Here is an 18,049-nt window from a genome sequence, read left to right as displayed (position 1 = left end):
ACTCCAACTGAGGTTCACACCAGGTGAAAGAGTCATTGTAAGATGTCTAAAATCCATGAAAAGCATATATGTTGAATCTTTTATTTTTAACACTATGTTAGTTTCATCTCTTCTACTTAAATTTTCTTTTTTTTTTTTGTTTCTAAAATGGCCATATTATTCAGAACAACCCACCATGGAAAAAACATCCCCCAGTACACTAGAAAAAAAGATCGAAGAAATTTCATTGCAAATGAGACCATGACACCAGTAATTTAGGTGAGATAGCATGTTCTGGGATTCAGCAACGAGATAACAGCTCCCTTGGCTTCTGCTCCTGGAGAGGTTTGAACTATTCTGGAAGCTCCCTGGCATGATTTAGGGCAGTGATTCTGGCACGCTTTCGCACCAAAGCGGGGACAGAGCAGTGCGGGAATGCGTGAAAGGCTGGCTTGCTGTGGATAGAATAGCTGTGGGGAAATTCAAAGAGCCATTTAAACTTGTAGTCAATGGTTGAAGTTTTCATAGTTTGGTGGTTGAAAATAAGAGATGTGTATCAAAGCAAGGCAACCATTGGAAGCAACACGTACTTAAGAAAATTATTGTAGAGTTTTGTCTAGAGCTTAGTAACTAGATAGAAAGTGCTGGACCCTGTACTGGAAAGGCTAACTAGTTGATGGTGCTGGAATATGAAGCTGAGTTTATAAGATGCAAAGCAAATGCTTCTGATGTAGGATGTCACTAGATGTCACTCTGGATTTCATTATCTGCTCGTCTAAAGATTTCAGCAGCTTTGCCATTTTGCTACCAATGCCTCTTGCAGAACCTGAATAGACAATGTGAAATGTGCATGAATAACAGGCAACTGCTGACGGAATGTCAATTTTTGAGTGTGTGACTTCTATTGATCATTCATTATTGACATGAAGATCTCTAGTGTCTTTGCTTTTTCACTTGAAACTTTCTCAGCTAAAATTTCCAAGCTTCTGAACAGGGAGGCCTTGAAGGATGGGATGATTCAAGTCTCACAGGATGTTTTACAAAGTACTTTGACCCCTGGAAGAAATCATGGGTACTTTTCATAAAGACTCAACAACTGCTTTGAATAAAAATTCAACTAACAACACAGGAAAGAAAGTACATCTTTTTCATATTTAAATGGGTTAATTTCCACCTAGCTGAGTTTAGGAATAGCTAAGAATCATTTTGATTAGAAAAAGGCTGGCATTTTTATTGTTATCATTTATAAATCTACATGTTTTATTTGGTGGGCAGTTAGTAAAATTGGAGTGTCCCCTGACCCAATGGTGACAAATGACATGCTCTACAGTTTCCTGTGAGTGTGGATCTGTGATTTTATTTCTCTTAGCTTTGTATACATTAATTAGGTATACACAATCAGAGCTGAGTGCAGAGGCAGCTAAATAAACAAATGACACTGTGGAAAGGTCTTTCTGCATACTAATCATATCCTACATCTGCAAGCAAAAGCTCCATAAATCGATTTGCTCTTTCACATCAAAAGACAAACAGTGATGCAAGTCAGCAGTTCCTTTGTCAAAGTCACAGAGATTGCTGTTCTTCACAAACGCATCTTTACAAAGCTGGATTCAACCATTTGACGATTAGCATTATTGGCAACTCTTCAAAGAAAATTCATCAAGTCATTTGCAATTGGATTGGTTACCATTTTTATGATGCTGCTCCATGAAATCTAACTAAAAGTGATTGACATTTGAATTCTTGCTCAGAGGATGAAGAAACCAACAAAAGAAAAGAAGTCCTCTGATTCCATAGACTGTGCCATACTTGTGTGTGTGTGGGCCAGTGTCAGCCACAGGGCACAATTGGCAGGACCTGACATGAAATGGATGCTGGGTGATGGGCATCTCTAAAGGAAGCCCACAAGAACGGGTCCTTGATTTGCCATATTTGTGCTAAAAGCACAAATGCCAAGTTTCAATGTGTTTTGCAAGAGCATATTTTGATGTTCTATTTTGCTGCACTGTTTGAGAACAAAACATCAGCTTACTGGGGGAAACCAAGGTGGTCCACTCAAGCTAGTCACTCTGTTGTACTAGTTGGATAGAGGAATAAGACATGGGGGAGGGGTAAAAAAGGGAGAGGTAGCGTCTTCTCCATAAAGAAATATATCCCAAGATAGTACACCTAATGCTTACATGCTCGATAGAGAAATGAATAATTCGGCTAATATCATGGTACCATATTAGTTATATCTAGGCATCATCAGTAACTGCAACAGCAGAGATTTTCAAATTTGCCTCTGGTATAAATCTGGAAATTATGGTAATATTTCCTATTGAATTTGACAGTTCCTGTTTTATCTTATTATTTAATGTTATGTATTCTTTAGCTGTACATGAGACACCATTGAGGGGTAGGCCATTCCTAAAATTAACTAAGGGGGATAATTCCATGACCTCTCCAGGTTATACATGATACATTTCAGGTACATAATTGAACTCTTTCCTATTTTCAAAAGAGTTCTGGCATTCATCTTGAAGGGCTTACTTATTATGTAATGTACATTATATAGATAGAGGTGTAACATATACTCATTTTTGTATTCAAATGATCCTTGCAATTAAGAAGAATTTTCACTTTGGGAGAGTATTCTTAAGATTGCAGCTGAAAATATCAAAGAATTTGCTTTAAAAGTCAAGCTTGTAGTCACATCTGTTAAAAGCAGTGAGTGAGATTTATTGAATGAGATCCAGGCTGGTCTAGGAGGATGGTGCTGTTAGTAGTGTCACTGAGTATTCAGCTCAGGCCATGAACTGACTTTTGATTGACTTTTGACAAGTGGCTCAAGCCTGTGGTGCCTCAATTTCCTACCTGTTAAATGGAAACAGAAATATTGATTTATTACTGAAGAGTGTTCTGAAGATTAGCTAATAAATGATGGTAGGGAAGCTCTGTGCAATTCTAAAGTGCTATATAAATGAAATATTGTTATCACCATCACTACTAATAATTATAACGATCATAAAAAGTGAATGACTCTGCTATGGAGAGATTGAGTCCCACAGGAAAGTTATTTTTTCTTAGTCTGTTTTCATGTTTTAACTGGGTCCTTAAAAGCAGCTTAATTGAATAAAAGCAAGGATTTCAGTACTCTCAGCATTTGTAGCCTCATTGCGGAGTCTTTGCTCCAAAAATCAAAGGTGGCTAGAATTATCATCTGTGTGGGCTCTAATATTTAAGAAATTATTCCTATCATCAGGCTGTTTTTACATAATAAAAAAGGAATCATGATTAATTATTCCCCCTCTTTAGTTTACTATCATAAGCGCAGTCTGTGAAAAATAGAATATTGTGAAAAAAGAATATGAAACAAATATTACCATTTTATTATCTAGAACTCTGCGTTGAAGAAAACAAACTAAATCCTAGCATACAAGCATAAAAGTGTTCCAGAAAATCTAAATCTGTATTGAAAAGTTCAGACACAAAAGTCATACACTTATTCATAGAAGAATGTTCTGAGTCTATTATTAGTGTATTTTTACCCTCTTCTTACACAAAATTTCAATGTGTCTGCTTATCTGCTTTCTAAACCGTTATTAGAAATAGCAAATTAGAGGGAAGAGGAAGGCTGTTGCGATCAAAGGCACAGACAGTGTTCCAGTTATGTATTGCTGCGCAACGAACCACCCCAGTACCTGGTGGCTTTAAACATTAAACACATTTATTTTGTTAATGAGTTTGGAATTTGGATAGGGCCTGGTGGGGATGGCTCCCACTCGTATGTCTAGCACTTGGGCTGGGAACACTCCAACAGCTGGGACTGAAACAGCTGGCGCTCCTCAAGCCGCCCTCTCTGTTTTCATGGGTTCTTTCCACAAGGTCTTTCCAGCATGGTGGCTTCAGGATAGCCAGACGTCATAGATTTTAGCTTCAGGATCCGATGGACACGTTCTGAGAGAGAGAGGGATTGAGGAGGAAGCTGAATGACATTGATGATCTAGCCTTTGAAGTCGCACAGCTTCACGGTCGTATTCAGCTGGGGCTGCTATAACAAAATACCGTGAACTGAGTGGCTTAAGCAACCAATATTTATTTCTCAGAATTCCGGAGGCTGGGATCGAGGTGCAGCATGGTCAAGTTCTGGTGAGAGCCCTTTTCCTGGCTCAAATGTATCCTCATGTGGATACATATTTTTTAAATTTCTTTTGCTAAAAGATGCTCTCTAGCAGCTGCCTAACCAAAAGAGCACAAGGTACTTTTTAGCCAACGTATGCAAGTCTATGTTTATTCGACTCTCACTTTTGATTGAAGGTTTGGATGTATATAGTATTTTATGTTGAAAATAACTTTTCCTCCAAATTTTAAAGATACTGCTCCAAAGTCAAAGTCTTCAACTTCCAGAGTAGCTATCGAGAAATCTGAGGTCATTATGGTCAATAATTCTGCATATATGACCTATTTTTCTTCTCTTTAGAGGCTTTTAGGAAAAGTTGTGGTGATAGCCTTTGGCATAGGTCTTTTTATTATTATTATTAATAGTGTGGTCCTTCTGCAATCTGAAGAAATGGGTCCTTCCCTATCAGAAGTTTTTCTGCAATTCTCACTGGTAGCTTCTTTTCTGACTTATCTTTCTGGAACACTTAAAAATAAATCAATTGTGGGACCTCCCCAATTAATTCTCTCATGTATTATGTTTTCTCTCCAGTCTTCCATAAGTTTGTTTTCTAGTTTTGTATGTTTACAATTTTATCTTCCAAGATTTCCATTGACTATTTCACTTTGGTTATTTTATAACTTCTCAGAACTTTTTCTTATTCTATGATCATCTTTTTTTAATAACACGTTTTTATTAGTTAACTCTCAAAATAGCTTCTGCTGTCTTTATGAGGGTATTAATTATGTAATTTTTTAAAGTCCTGTTTCATTTAGTCTTTGCTGTGTAACAAAGTAGCTCAAAACTTAGAGTCTTGGAACAATAACAATGTATTGCTTCTCACCATTCTGTACATTGATTGGGTGGTTCTTTTACTGGTCATGCCTGTGCTCATCAAGATGAAGCATCAGGAAAAAAAAAAAAAAAAAAAGACGAAGCCTCAGTAAGCGGGTTGGCCCAGGGAACAGACAAGGATGTCTTTCATCCAAGTTACTTCTCAGCAGGGTGCTCTCAGGTGAAATGGAACTTATTAATATTTCTAAGGGGGGATAAATTATTTTTACTCAGTCTTTAATGCAATTATAATTAGCATCTTTACCTTAGGTGAGGTTAGTTAATGGGACAGTAAGTTTGCACCTTTGTATGGGGTGCTTGCCCTTTATGTAAATTACATAGAAGTTCCCTGTTTATCAGCAAGCATGTTTGTACCCATTTTACAAAATATTTATGAGGAAGGCATATGTGGTGAAATGAAGAGTACATTTAAATGAGGAATCAAAAGACTTGGTTTTTAAAGACTTGCTGGATGAATTCATCTGCTATAAACCAATGGTGTATTATTCTGATCAATTCATTTAATTTTCTTGTCCTGGATATTTGTGAGACAAATGTTTTTTATTCTGTTATTATTCTTTATTCCCGTAGTCCATCTTCTATCTCCAGAATTCTATGGCTTTTGTTACAAAGTTACTATTCCAAAGTAGTATAAAAGTTAATTTCAGTGCTTCAGAGAAAGCGGAAAAATCACGCCCCTCAAAAGGAACAAGTTGGCTAAAAATCTTCACATGGGTTGGTTGTCCTGCGCTCATCTGCATCTCGAGCTGAGGAATTTTATTCTCATCACCCACGTACCCTGGCCCAGCCTTGTTTATAATGGTGCCTTTGTCTGCATTTTACACAATTTGTCTGTTTTATGTTTTATTTGATATTGAGTCTTTGTTGAGTAAACACCTTTCATTTTAACATTATATTTTTGGAAAATATACTTTCAGAGTTAATTTTCAGGAAAATTGTGATAAATATGGAAGACAATTTATATATGTGTCTGTTGTTCATTTCACCTAAGAATGCAATATTAATTTGCTAGGGCTGGCATAACAAAATACCAGACTAGGTGGCTTAAGCTACAGAGGTTTATTTTATTACAGGCTTGGAGGTGACAAGTTCAAGATCAAAGTGTTGTCTGGTTTGGTTTCTTTGGAGACCCTTCTCTTTGGCTTGTGGATGGTGCCTTTTCACTGTCTCCACATGGTCCTTCCACTGCGCCTGTGCAGCCCTGGTGTCTCCTTGTGTGTTCAAATTTCCCCTTGTTATAAGAGCACCAGTCAGATTGAATGGCCTAATTACCTCATTATAACTTTATCACCTATTTAAAGGCCCTATCTTCAGATACACTCACATTCTGATGTACTGGAAAGTTAAGGCTCCAATATGTGAATCTAGGGAAGGCACATTTCAGTCCATAATAAATACATTTCATATTTATGTGTCAATTTTTATGTCACCAAATATTAGGTGTAAGCCTTCGAGTACAATTAGGTTATATTTAACAATTAAAAATTATGCGTTTAGAAAGGATTAATTTTAGGGATCTAAAAACAAAGCAACTGGAAACAAGTCTAGATCAAATTTGAGTTTGAAGCTGACCCAGGTCCAAAAATGCTGATTTCAGTTTGTCCAATTACAACCTGCTTATGTCCAAAAACTAAAGATCAGTTCCTATCTTCAAACCATTGAAGGTATCTATAAAACCAATTCCTCCTCTGTAAAACGTATTAGTTTAGAATAGTGGCTCCTCCATCTTGAACCAAAAAACAGAATCTCTAGGGATGAGGCCCAATAATTAATATTTTTAATAGCACCTTGTACATTTAGCCTTAGGAAGCATTAGATTAGACAAAACAGTGATACCGAAATATACAAATGAAGCATATTTATTTTTTAATAAAACAACCATAGCCCACTTCTAATCTCTTATGGCTCTCAGGAGGTATAATACTTCTACTTTTCTGCTTTTCTGTTGAAGAATCTGCACTGCAAGAGGAAAGAAATGGACTTGTTCCAAGGGGGGAAAGTGGGAGGTGGGGGATGGGAGGTGGGATGAATTGGGAGGTTGGGATTGACATATACACACTAATATGTATAAAATAGATAACTAATAAGAACCTGCTGTATAGCACAGGGAACTCCACTTCACTGTACAGTAGAAACTAACACAGCTTCACTGTACAGTAGAAACTAACACAGCATTGTAAAACAACTAGACCCCAATGAAAAAAAAAAAAAAGAAAGAAATGGACTTGTTAGCTAGAAATGTGATTTTAATGGAACTGCTGGGTAGTTTCTAAAGCAACATACAAACTTCGTAAATTAAAACAATGATACGCAAAGTGACTTTTTAAAATATTGCAGTTATTAAATGTAGTATATAGAATTAAGTAAAGAGTAAACTTTTTCTAAAATAACTTTTGATTTGTTTTCTGGAGTGATGTATCTTGTAAAGTAGTTCTATTTTCTTTCCACAGATGCTTGAGCAGGCAATGCAACACAGCACAGTAGTTAAGAGTATGGGCCTAAATGACATAAAACACTGGTTAAAACAAAGAAAAAAATAGAATAGTCTGAGCCAATAACTGTTATTAATTTCATCTGTAACTACATCTATTCTTGTAAATCCTGACCTACCATATTTACACTCACCCAGACACTCATGCATTTCTAAGCTATTATAGGGAACTCCCCAGGGATGTTAAAATTATAGAACTTTGTGAGTGGTATGTAGCTTAAAGGTCATTTAATTCAACTCTTTCATTTATAGGAGAGGAAATCAAGACACAGAAAATTGTTCCTTGCCTAAGATTACCCATAAGCCAGATCAACTTTTTTTAACTCTAATTTTGTTTTTCTCTTATACCATATTTCCTTGGTCCTTGACCCCTGATTTTGAAGATTTATAATCAACCTATATGCCTATACTTAATATAACAAAACAAAATAAAACAAAAATGAGATACAGATCAGAAGTTCCAAATGGGTAAGCTCCAAATGAGCTTTGTTTGGATCACACTATTAAAATATTTTCTAAATTAGCAGTCAACATTCAAAATGTATGAGACTTCACATAAAAATACACATTAATAGCATCCTTTACGAAAAAAAATTATCTGGCAATCCTCAGCCCATATTTCCTTATGGGAACCATTAGGAGGAAGTGAGTAGCAGCTGCCCCTCCTTAGACAGGGCATTTGTCCTTAAGTTCACCTTGGACAGATTAGGTCTGAAAGTCTGAGACCAAGTGGCAAGTCTCATTTCCCCCATATCTTCACCATTGTTCTCTCTCTTTTTTTTTAAATAGTAGTTAAGAGGAAATGGAAATATTTTTTGTCCCCATGTGTCTGTCCAAATTGGAAAAACAAAATCATATTTCAAGAAAAAATTTTGTTTTCCACCCCCAAATCCTTCCTTTAGATTATGTGTCTAGTTCTCCCAGGTATCAGTGTGCAAGGACCGTAGAGGGCAGAGCTTCTCAACTCTCCTGCTCCATCATCAGCCTTAAGGCCCATGCAGACTCTCCTGAGGGAATGAGAGTTCTATTCTGAGGTAGATGGTGGGAGGTGCCCAAAGAGATGTATTAAAATCTTAGGGAGGAAAATGGAAAGTGTGTGAAACCTAAACAATTCTGCTCTCCTTAGATCTACTTCTCTGGGAAAGATGTGCTTTTCTCCATCTCTTCCACCTGAAAAATCACTGTCCTATAGTGTCTGCTTCAAAATAGAATTTCAGCTCTAAAACTCTCATTTATACAGAATTTAAAACCAAAACTATCTAAACTTAAATGAAATAATTCTATTGTATTTAATTTTTGTTAATCACTAATATATATGTGAGATTTTAAACTAAAGTCACTTTTAAATTATCATAACATTTTTTAAACTATTTGATTTGGGGAAATTCCTTTGTTTTATTAAAAGGAAAGAATAACTTATGCAAGTGAACAAGTCAGTGCTGAATTTATCAAAAATTTCTGGAAACAATATAAACCATAAGATCAAAAGATCTTATGGGGCTGGGAGAAGATCCAAATTTCAGTAGACACAACCTGAGAAGCTCAATTAAAATCATAAAATAAATGCTCTCAATGTTCCATCAAACTATCAAAGCATTTCTTGGATTAGCAGACTGAGCTTTCACAACCCAGATAGAATAAATACTCTTCTAATTTCTTCAATAGTCTTCCATTTAACAGAACCCAGAATGTCATTATTGCCATTGCATAGCACTAAAAGGAAATTCCAGACACTCCATAAAAGCATAAAAGTCCATATTCACTTGAACTTCAGATAGACCATCCTTTTTTTTTTTTTTTTTTTTTTTATAACCATTACCAGATTTCACTTTATATCTGAGAACAGAATGCTGAGAACTAATGACCTGGAAGTCAAAATGGGTATTCAGGAAAACCTTACTAGTTAGTGATCAGATTATTCAAAGAATTGCCCACTCGAAAGTTACAAGCATTTCTGGGAGAACTGATGAGATAAAAATCTGTACCTTTGGGCTGCAGATCTTCCTTAGTATCCATCCCTTTAATACACGATATATCTGGGCCTAAGACAGTTTAAATTGCTTTCAGCTCAATTATTTGCTTTCAAAGAAATTGAGAAGCTGTTCATTTTGATTACATATGACTGTGAGAAGACCGTGGTTACTTATAAACAAACTAACTTGACGTCTCCATAATTCTCTTTCTTTTTTTTTCCCTTGTCTTAAGTAAAGCTGCTTTTAGGGGGAACAAAAACCCTGGCTAGCTGCTCAGAATTGTTAAAGTTAACTGTGCTAGAAATAAATTGGAATTTTTGCCCACATAACGTACATCTCAAAGTCCTCGCTGGGAAGTCACAGAAAAAATGAGAGTTACAACAATAACTTACTTAAAACTACCTGACAAGACGTGTAGAGCACAGACAATAATGACAGAGCTGGGATAGGGGGTGAGGAGTTAATATAGATTTCTAGGACCAGGGAACCAGGAGAGGTAAAGATTTTAGCCTGTTTGTTCTTACTGAGGGGCTTGACAAGATTTTTTTTTTTCCTGAACTTCGTCTCTGAAGCCCTGAATTCCACTTCTACACTAATGTGCAACACTAACTTTATTATAATAGCCACAGAATTCTGGAGATAGAAGAGAGGCTACAGGTAACTGAATTAAAAACGTTTTGTCTCACAGAAGAAAATATCCAAAAGAGGATAATTAACTGACTCGCTCAGGGTAAGATCATTGGTTCACGGCACATGAGTCCATTCAGCAATACTTTAGGACCCATACCTCCTGACTCCTTCTTTTCATCATAGATGCCTTTCTTATAAATACTTTGTAAAACACGTACCAACATCCTTACTGATAAACAGGAAGATTTCATGCAATGTGTATTAAGGATAAGCACGACACACAAAAGATTCAAACTTACTGTCTCATGAACCGACCTCACCTAAGTTAAATATGTTAACTGTGATAGCATTAAAGATTGAATAAAGGTAATCCTCCCTTTCCTTATGATTTGTAGGACTGATTTGGATGATGTGTATCCATTTAAAAAGAGGTGTCGAGGAAAGTTTGAACTACTATCTTCTTCCTAAACTATATGTAAAAATATGACTTTGTCCTAGTGTGATCCTCATCTACATGCATAGTTTTCCTCAAAGTCATCTTTTATATTTATCACCATGGAAGCACCCTTGCTGCCCTGGATGTGTGCCTGACCACCATGAAAATGGCAGACACATTTCCTGAAGTTACATCTTGATTTTTTTTGTCTTTGTATTTTCTTATTGCCATTCATGTTATTATATCAGAAGAGTAACAGCCAATTTCAAAGCAACAAAGTCCTAATTCAGAAGTGAAATTTTGTAAAGCTCTTCAGATAGTTCACATGCTTAAAAAAAATTAAGCCAGCTCGATGGAGTGGAAGTGTTACTCCCTCACTCCCTATGGTTTCTGAAAAGCCATTAGCGACACATGTCTCTTTGGAAGCATTTATGCTTACATTACTCTTTGGTTTGTTTCCAAGTCCTGCTGCCTTCCTTATAAATAACACTTGCAAACAGGAACTTAACTGCACGTAATGGGGAAAAAAGTTGTCTGGGTTTTCTTTTGCAACATCATAGCCCCAGATGGCTGAGAGGATGACTAGCAATTGTATCCTCAACCACTGGGGTACAGAGGTAAAACCATAGTGTCAGGACTGACTCTCATCTGAGCATTATATCCTGAAGGTAAACATTTTAAATGCTATCTAATGGTGTTTCTGTGGATAATTTTTTCTAAAAGCTGGATTTAAAAAAAAGTGTATGTGCATACCTATGCTTCACTAAAACAGTGATGGTGACTCAGTTTTTCATTTGAGAATTCCCCCCCACCAACGTAATACTTATTTAATCTAACCCTAATTTGTTAACCAAATAGCCTGACTTTTCACCATTTATTATTGTTTCTTGTCTCTAGAAATGAGAGGACATTCATTTTTATTAAAATCACTACCAGTAGGGAAAAACTGGTCATATGGCATGCTAGGATCCAAGACTTGACATGAGATTGGACATAACTCATAAGCCATGTTTCATTTAGTCAGTTAGCATTTTGAAGAACCAGTCTTCTCCAACAGGACTTGTTAATGCAGCTATTCTGGGGAAAAGAGTAAAAACAGAATGTTTCTGGGAAGACTGCTTGGGTGGACAGTCAAGTGATGGTCCTGGGCTTTAAGGACAATTGGAGGACATTGGCACCAGAAGATGTAAATGCTCAGCAAAAGAGTAGGAGTACCTAAAGAAAAGAGGGGAAGAACACTATAGACCAATTTCATTAAAATGAATGACCCTGTCATTCCGGGAATAGTGTCATTGAAATGATGATGCTCTTATAATAATCATGGTGGGATGTACTAGACATTTCTTGAGACCAGCTGCGTTTGAAAGTTACAGAGTTGCCTCTCTCAAAAGAGGTAAACAAGAATAGATGACAAAGAACTATTTTATGCTGGATTTATGTTGACCTCAGTCACATCAGCTTATATTTTAACTACTGTTATTTTTCTACCCAAAATATAAGAAAACTGACATAGTAGTAATGCAGTTATTGGGTGAGGGGAAAAACAAAAGCAATGAATGAGGAGTAGGAATGAAAGGAAAACTGGAAAGGGAAATAAAAACATTTTTTCTATTCAACTACATTTTAATGAATTTGAAGAATATCATCAATAAAATAATACAACTAATTATGTAAATAGTACTTCAAAATATGCCTTCCAGGCACATTTATCTCCTTTAATCCTAACAATAACCTCTACTACTTCCCCGGTTTTCAGAAGGATGAGGAAATGAACACCAGTTAAATGACTTGGCCAAAATCTCTTTGTTAATGAAGAGAATGAAAAGAAAAAAAAGTTGCTCTCATTCATTTGTATTTCATAAAACTAAATCCTATGTTTTTTTTTAAAATCACAACAAAATGTGTTTCCTTCTAATATTAACATTTATACACATCAAAATATAAGGCATTCAGGTTTAGTGTGAATCAAAAAATCAAAAGAGTTCCACAAAAATCAGAGGCCAGGAAAGGCCATTTAGAAAGCCAAGCCTTGTAAGTATTCTGTTGTACATCCAGGTGTATTGCCCAGATGGCACAGGTATAAAACCTATGAAATGGGAAAAGTGAGATTGTGAGTGCTATTATGACTGTTCTACATCTATAATACATTTATCCCAAGAGGCTGTTGTACAGCTGTTAACATATATGGGCTTGTATTTTCACTTGTACTTGCAAAGAGATTTAAGATTTATAATGATAGGTATCTTTCTTCTGTAAAGACTGCAAAGTAAGGAAATTTACCAAGAGTACAATCAGGTGATGAGATGTATTCACCAAGGTTTATTGCAACAAATAAGTAAGAGAGTAAGACTTCTCAGTCCTGTCAGCTACAGAGGAATTAAAAATAACACTCTTGCTTCTTAGTTGGTTTATTCTGTTATCACATTATCTTTCACTGATTATGCTAAAGAAGAAATAGAAGGAATTGCAAAATTGCAATTTGGTTTTCTGAAGAAAGACATTTAAAAATATACCTAATTTGAAATCATTTTTGAACTCGAAGAAAAAATTTTCATCTTTAAAATGCAAAGAGATTTTGTACTATTGTTTTAATATAGCTATTGTGCAATTGTGGTTAAAAAATAATTATAGCTGTGTGGTTTTAAAAATATATATGTTGAAACTGGCCCTTAAATGACACTCAACCTTCTTTAAAAAGTGTTGGGGAGTAGTATTAGTTCTTACTCCTGTTGTAACAAATCACCACAAACTTTATGGCTTAGAGTAACGCAAATTTATTAGTTTTAGGTTTATGGATGCCAGAAGTCCAAAATTGGTCTCACTTGCTTAAAATCAAGGTATCAGCAGGGCTGTGTTCCTTCTGGAGGCTCTAGAGAAGAATCTATTCCCTTCTTTTTTCCAGTTGCTAGAGTCCTCCCACACTCCAAGGCTCCTGGCCTCTTCCTCCATCTCCAAATCCAGCAGCATCTTCAAATCTCTTTCTGACCCTTCTGATTACTTTGTGATTACTTTGGACCCACATGGATCATCTAGTAGACCATCCCCATCTCAAGACCTTTATCTTAATTACACGTGAAAAGTCTCTTTTTCTGTGTCAGGTAATATATTCACAGGTTCTAGGGTTCAGGATATGGACAGCTTTGGAGGACCATTTTTTTGCCTACCATAGGGGATGAATACATTTTGCTTCCTTGTGAAAACTTGATTTACCAACACTACCACTTTCATCCCCTACCTGAAATTTTTTAAAAAGCTTGTAGAATATCCTCAATCTCACTATCACAAGTTCAGTATTGAATTCCAAACTCTATGCAATGGTTAGTACATTAAGAACGGTCAAAAATGCCTGTAAGATGATGAAAAATGATTCTCCAAGAAAGAGAACTATGTGTTCAGATTTTTAAATGTCACACTAGCCCTTTGCCCCCGTCACAATCACAGAGTCTGAATTCAGCAAGTGTGACAAAGAAGAGCAGTGTTCTTAAAGAGATGCTATCTCTGATTTTTCACTTAGCAGCTCCAATGATTATCAGGAAATAAATCAACCAATGGCAGTCATAGACAGCTATTTAAATCTGTGGTTTGAACATCTTAATTGGTGCATTAAAAGTTACAGAGCCAAAGTCACGTTAGATACATAAAGCTGCTAGTGTGCATAAACTATAGCACAATATTCCATGCTTAAGAAAGCATCACAGGGCTTCCCTGGTGGCGCAGTGGTTGAGAGTCCGCCTGCCGATGCAGGGGACACGGGTTCGTGCCCCGGTCTGGGAAAATCCCACATGCCGCTGGGCGGCTGGGCCCGTGAGCCATGGCCGCTGAGCCTGCGCGTCCGGAGCCTGTGCTCCGCAACGGGAGAGGCCACAACAGTGAGAGGCCCGCTACCACAAAAAATAAAATAAAATAAAATTTTTAAAAAAAGCATCACATTATTTTCTGCATTAAATTAACATATCTTGAAACATTTATTTGGAAAAAATGAGGAAAACAAGAATAAAAATCTTAGGTATATATTACAATACAAAGCAATTGTCCAATTGTCTACAGCAAATTCAAAACACACATTTGGTAAATTTTAAAAAGGATGTTTTTTATTTTTTTTTTTTGTGGTACGCGGGCCTCTCATCGTTGTGGCCTCTCCAGTTGTGGAGCACAGGCTCTGGATGTGCAGGCTCAGCGGCCATGGCTCCCGGGCCCAGCCGCTCCGCGGCACGTAGGATCCTCCCGGACCGGGGCACGAACCCGCGTCTCCTGCATCGGCAGGTGGACTCTCAACTACTGCGCCACCAGGGAAGCCCAAGAAGGATGTTTATTTTTAAGCTTTGTAAATATACTTCAAAATTGTCCTTTGAATTTCCTGATCTAGTCATCGTTGTTTAAATTCAGCACACAATTAACTTTAATATATTTTTCTTTTTTAAAAAAAAAAAATTTAAGAAAATTTTAAAGGTGGACTTTTTCTTTTTTAGTTTAAATAAATTGAAAAATTCAGGTGAAAATACTACATTAAAATTTTTTTAGACCAAATAATTAATTTTCCAAGGAATATGTTAAATATTGGAATCATCTTACTTTTTGGAATCTGTTTGAACTTTAAGATAATTATAGGAAGCCCCTATAACATAATATTCTGCCGTTTTCCTTCAATTTCTTCAAAACCACAATCTTTGTCTGGGGGGACAATTAATCTAGATATGAGTTTTCTGTGCCATAGAATGAGTTGTTAAGAAGAAAGTCTGACCATCCACTGGATACACAATGAGTTTTAAATAATAAACTCCCTGAATTCTAAAGTCTTCTAAAATCTATTAAGACATTATCCCCTTTAGATCAGTACTAGTTAGTTTCACAAAATCACAGTTTTACCACCTAATTAAGTAATATTCTCACTTATAGTTAATAAATTGTTTCCATGTTATTTTCATATATCATAAAGAAATCTAATTTGTATAATAAAGACATTATTTTAAATATTTCAATGTACTAAATAATCACTGAAATCTTGAAAGCTATCAGAACTTCACAATTTGTAAAATTAAATAAAAACATTTTTTAACTATATTTTCAAAAAATCGTTAATGTGGTTTTAAGCATCTCAGGTGTGAATTTTGATTCAGTAATGGAACTAGCACTTCTTTCCCACTGAACACATTTTTAATAGAGGTAATTATTCATTTTACAAAACTTCTTTTTACATTCATCTTTCCCCATGAACTAAAGATGTTTAAAAGTGGAATATTCCCATGCCAACTACTCAATTAAAAATGTGTGGGTTATCTATTTTTGGGATAATTCATGTCAATTTTTAAATCCTGGGTTAATTAAATCTGACCCCACATCCCAGCATGTTATTGGATATTTATTTAAGAAATGCAAATAAGTTTAAATCTAAATCTTAATATTAACTACTGCTTATGTAATTAAAAAGTAGAATCAACTGGGGAGAAATAGGAATGCATTTTTAAGTACACACACAGACACACAAAATGTTTGTGGTGATCCACCATATGCCCTCCTCCTAGGGTGGATAATTTAAAGTTGATGAAATGGAGCTGCCATTTTTTTTTTTTTTTTTTTTGCGGTACGTGGGCCTCTTACTGTTGTGACCTCTCCTGCTTAGGAGACAGGCTCCGGATGCGCAGGGCCAGCGGTCATGGCCCACGCGCCCAACTGCTCCGCGACATGTGGGATCTTCGCGGACCGGGGCACGAACCCGTGTCCCCTGCATCGGCAGGCGGACTCTCAACCACTGCGCCACCAGGGAAGCCCGGAGCTGTCATTTTTATCTTAAAATTGCTTTAGAGCAACATTTTAGACTTTTTTGGAAACATCTTCCTGGCCACAAGTGCTCATTAGGGGAAGCAGTGTGGCGGAGGGAAGGATTGGGAGTTTGGGATTAACAGATGTAAACTATTATATATTGCATATAGGATAGATAAAAACAAAGTCCTACTGCACTGCACAGGGAACTATATTCAATATCCTGTGATAAAGCTTAATGGAAAAGAATCTGATATATGTGTATAACTGAATCACTTTGCCATACAGCAGAAATCAACACAACATTGTAAATCAACTATACTTCAATAAAAATTTTAAAAAGTGCTCATTAGTCTTTTTTTGCTACTATTAAAGATTATATTTTTATTACAAAACACCAGCTTTGCTTTCCCAGTGTTCCACAGTTCCTAGAATATCACCTCCTGTAGTTCTAGAGACCATATCTGTTCTTAAGAAAGTCAAAGAGCAGCACTGATTATTGGGTGAAGACTTGTAACCACGCTACAAATATTCCTGACTTTGCAATGTAATAGTTGAATATTTTATAAAATCATGCATTGCTTTATAAAATGATTGAAAGCGATTGCTTACCAATAGATTTTATTCCATTTTAAAATATTAACTTGAATGTATCCAATAGCACATTTTAGTTTCATATTTTCACTTGTCCAGTGGATTTATGATAATGCTCTTCATATTTTAATCATACACATGCTATCTTTTCAAATAAAACTTTTTAGCAGCATTGTTTAATTTTTAAATATACCCAATCCTGAAAATACACATATTAAAATATTGTGTGTTTGTATAGATACATATATATGTATGTATTCAAAATAATGCTCTTACTAAATTCAGAATAGTCATTGAATATTGCAACACATTGACTACCACCTTCTTGCTAAGTATGTGATATGAACCATGACATTACAATCTTAAAACTGTAACAAGCATGAGTTATGTTTGTACTATTTCCCATTCTCATTATATTCTTTGTCACACAATGAATTAATGTTGTGCCATTTTCTATTCTCATTACAACCTTTTCCTTATGAATGGGATATCAGAATTTTAATGTCTTTCGTAATCTGTGAAATATAGTATGTGTTTTGTCATACTACTATATGACCTTGCTAATATTTTGCATTTTGATTGGTTATCCCAAGCTGTAATGTATAAAGTAAGGTTAGAGTGACTGGCCAATGAAATTATTCTTAGTGGTTTTGACTGCTTTGATCAAAGGATTTTAAGAAACATTAAAAAATATTAATTTTTACATGCTTAAAAATGATCACTTTGGGATAACAGGCAAGTTTATTTGTGTAGAGAATGTATATAGTGACTTTTTCACATAAATTGAATGAACGTTAGAAAAATTATTTCAAATTAGAAGAAAATGTTAGAAGTGTGTTTTCCTTCATATTTCATTACTCTTTTAATTACCCTTTTCTGATTTGAATGTAAAGAAATGTGGCATAACCAAATTATTTTATTGTTTTGTCTACACCTTTATTCTGCATCTTCCTTTTAGTCTGTTACTTGAAAAGTTGTACTGATGGTAAATATTTTTTGCTGTATGAGATTTATTCTATTAGTACTTCATGCTGGAAATTTAAAATCTTGTCTGATATTGCATCAAATTATAAACTATTACTGTACAATTTCTAAAAAAAATAATGTTACTAAGAGAAATGATTTTTGAGCTAAGTCCTTTTCTATGTTTTTTCATTCCTCAACTTCTTTTAGAATGATGTTTCTAGTTG

This window comes from Phocoena sinus, chromosome 18 (genome assembly GCF_008692025.1).
Source record: "Phocoena sinus isolate mPhoSin1 chromosome 18, mPhoSin1.pri, whole genome shotgun sequence".
NCBI classification, from domain to species: domain Eukaryota; kingdom Metazoa; phylum Chordata; class Mammalia; order Artiodactyla; family Phocoenidae; genus Phocoena; species Phocoena sinus.
This window is presented reverse-complemented; position numbering follows the sequence as displayed.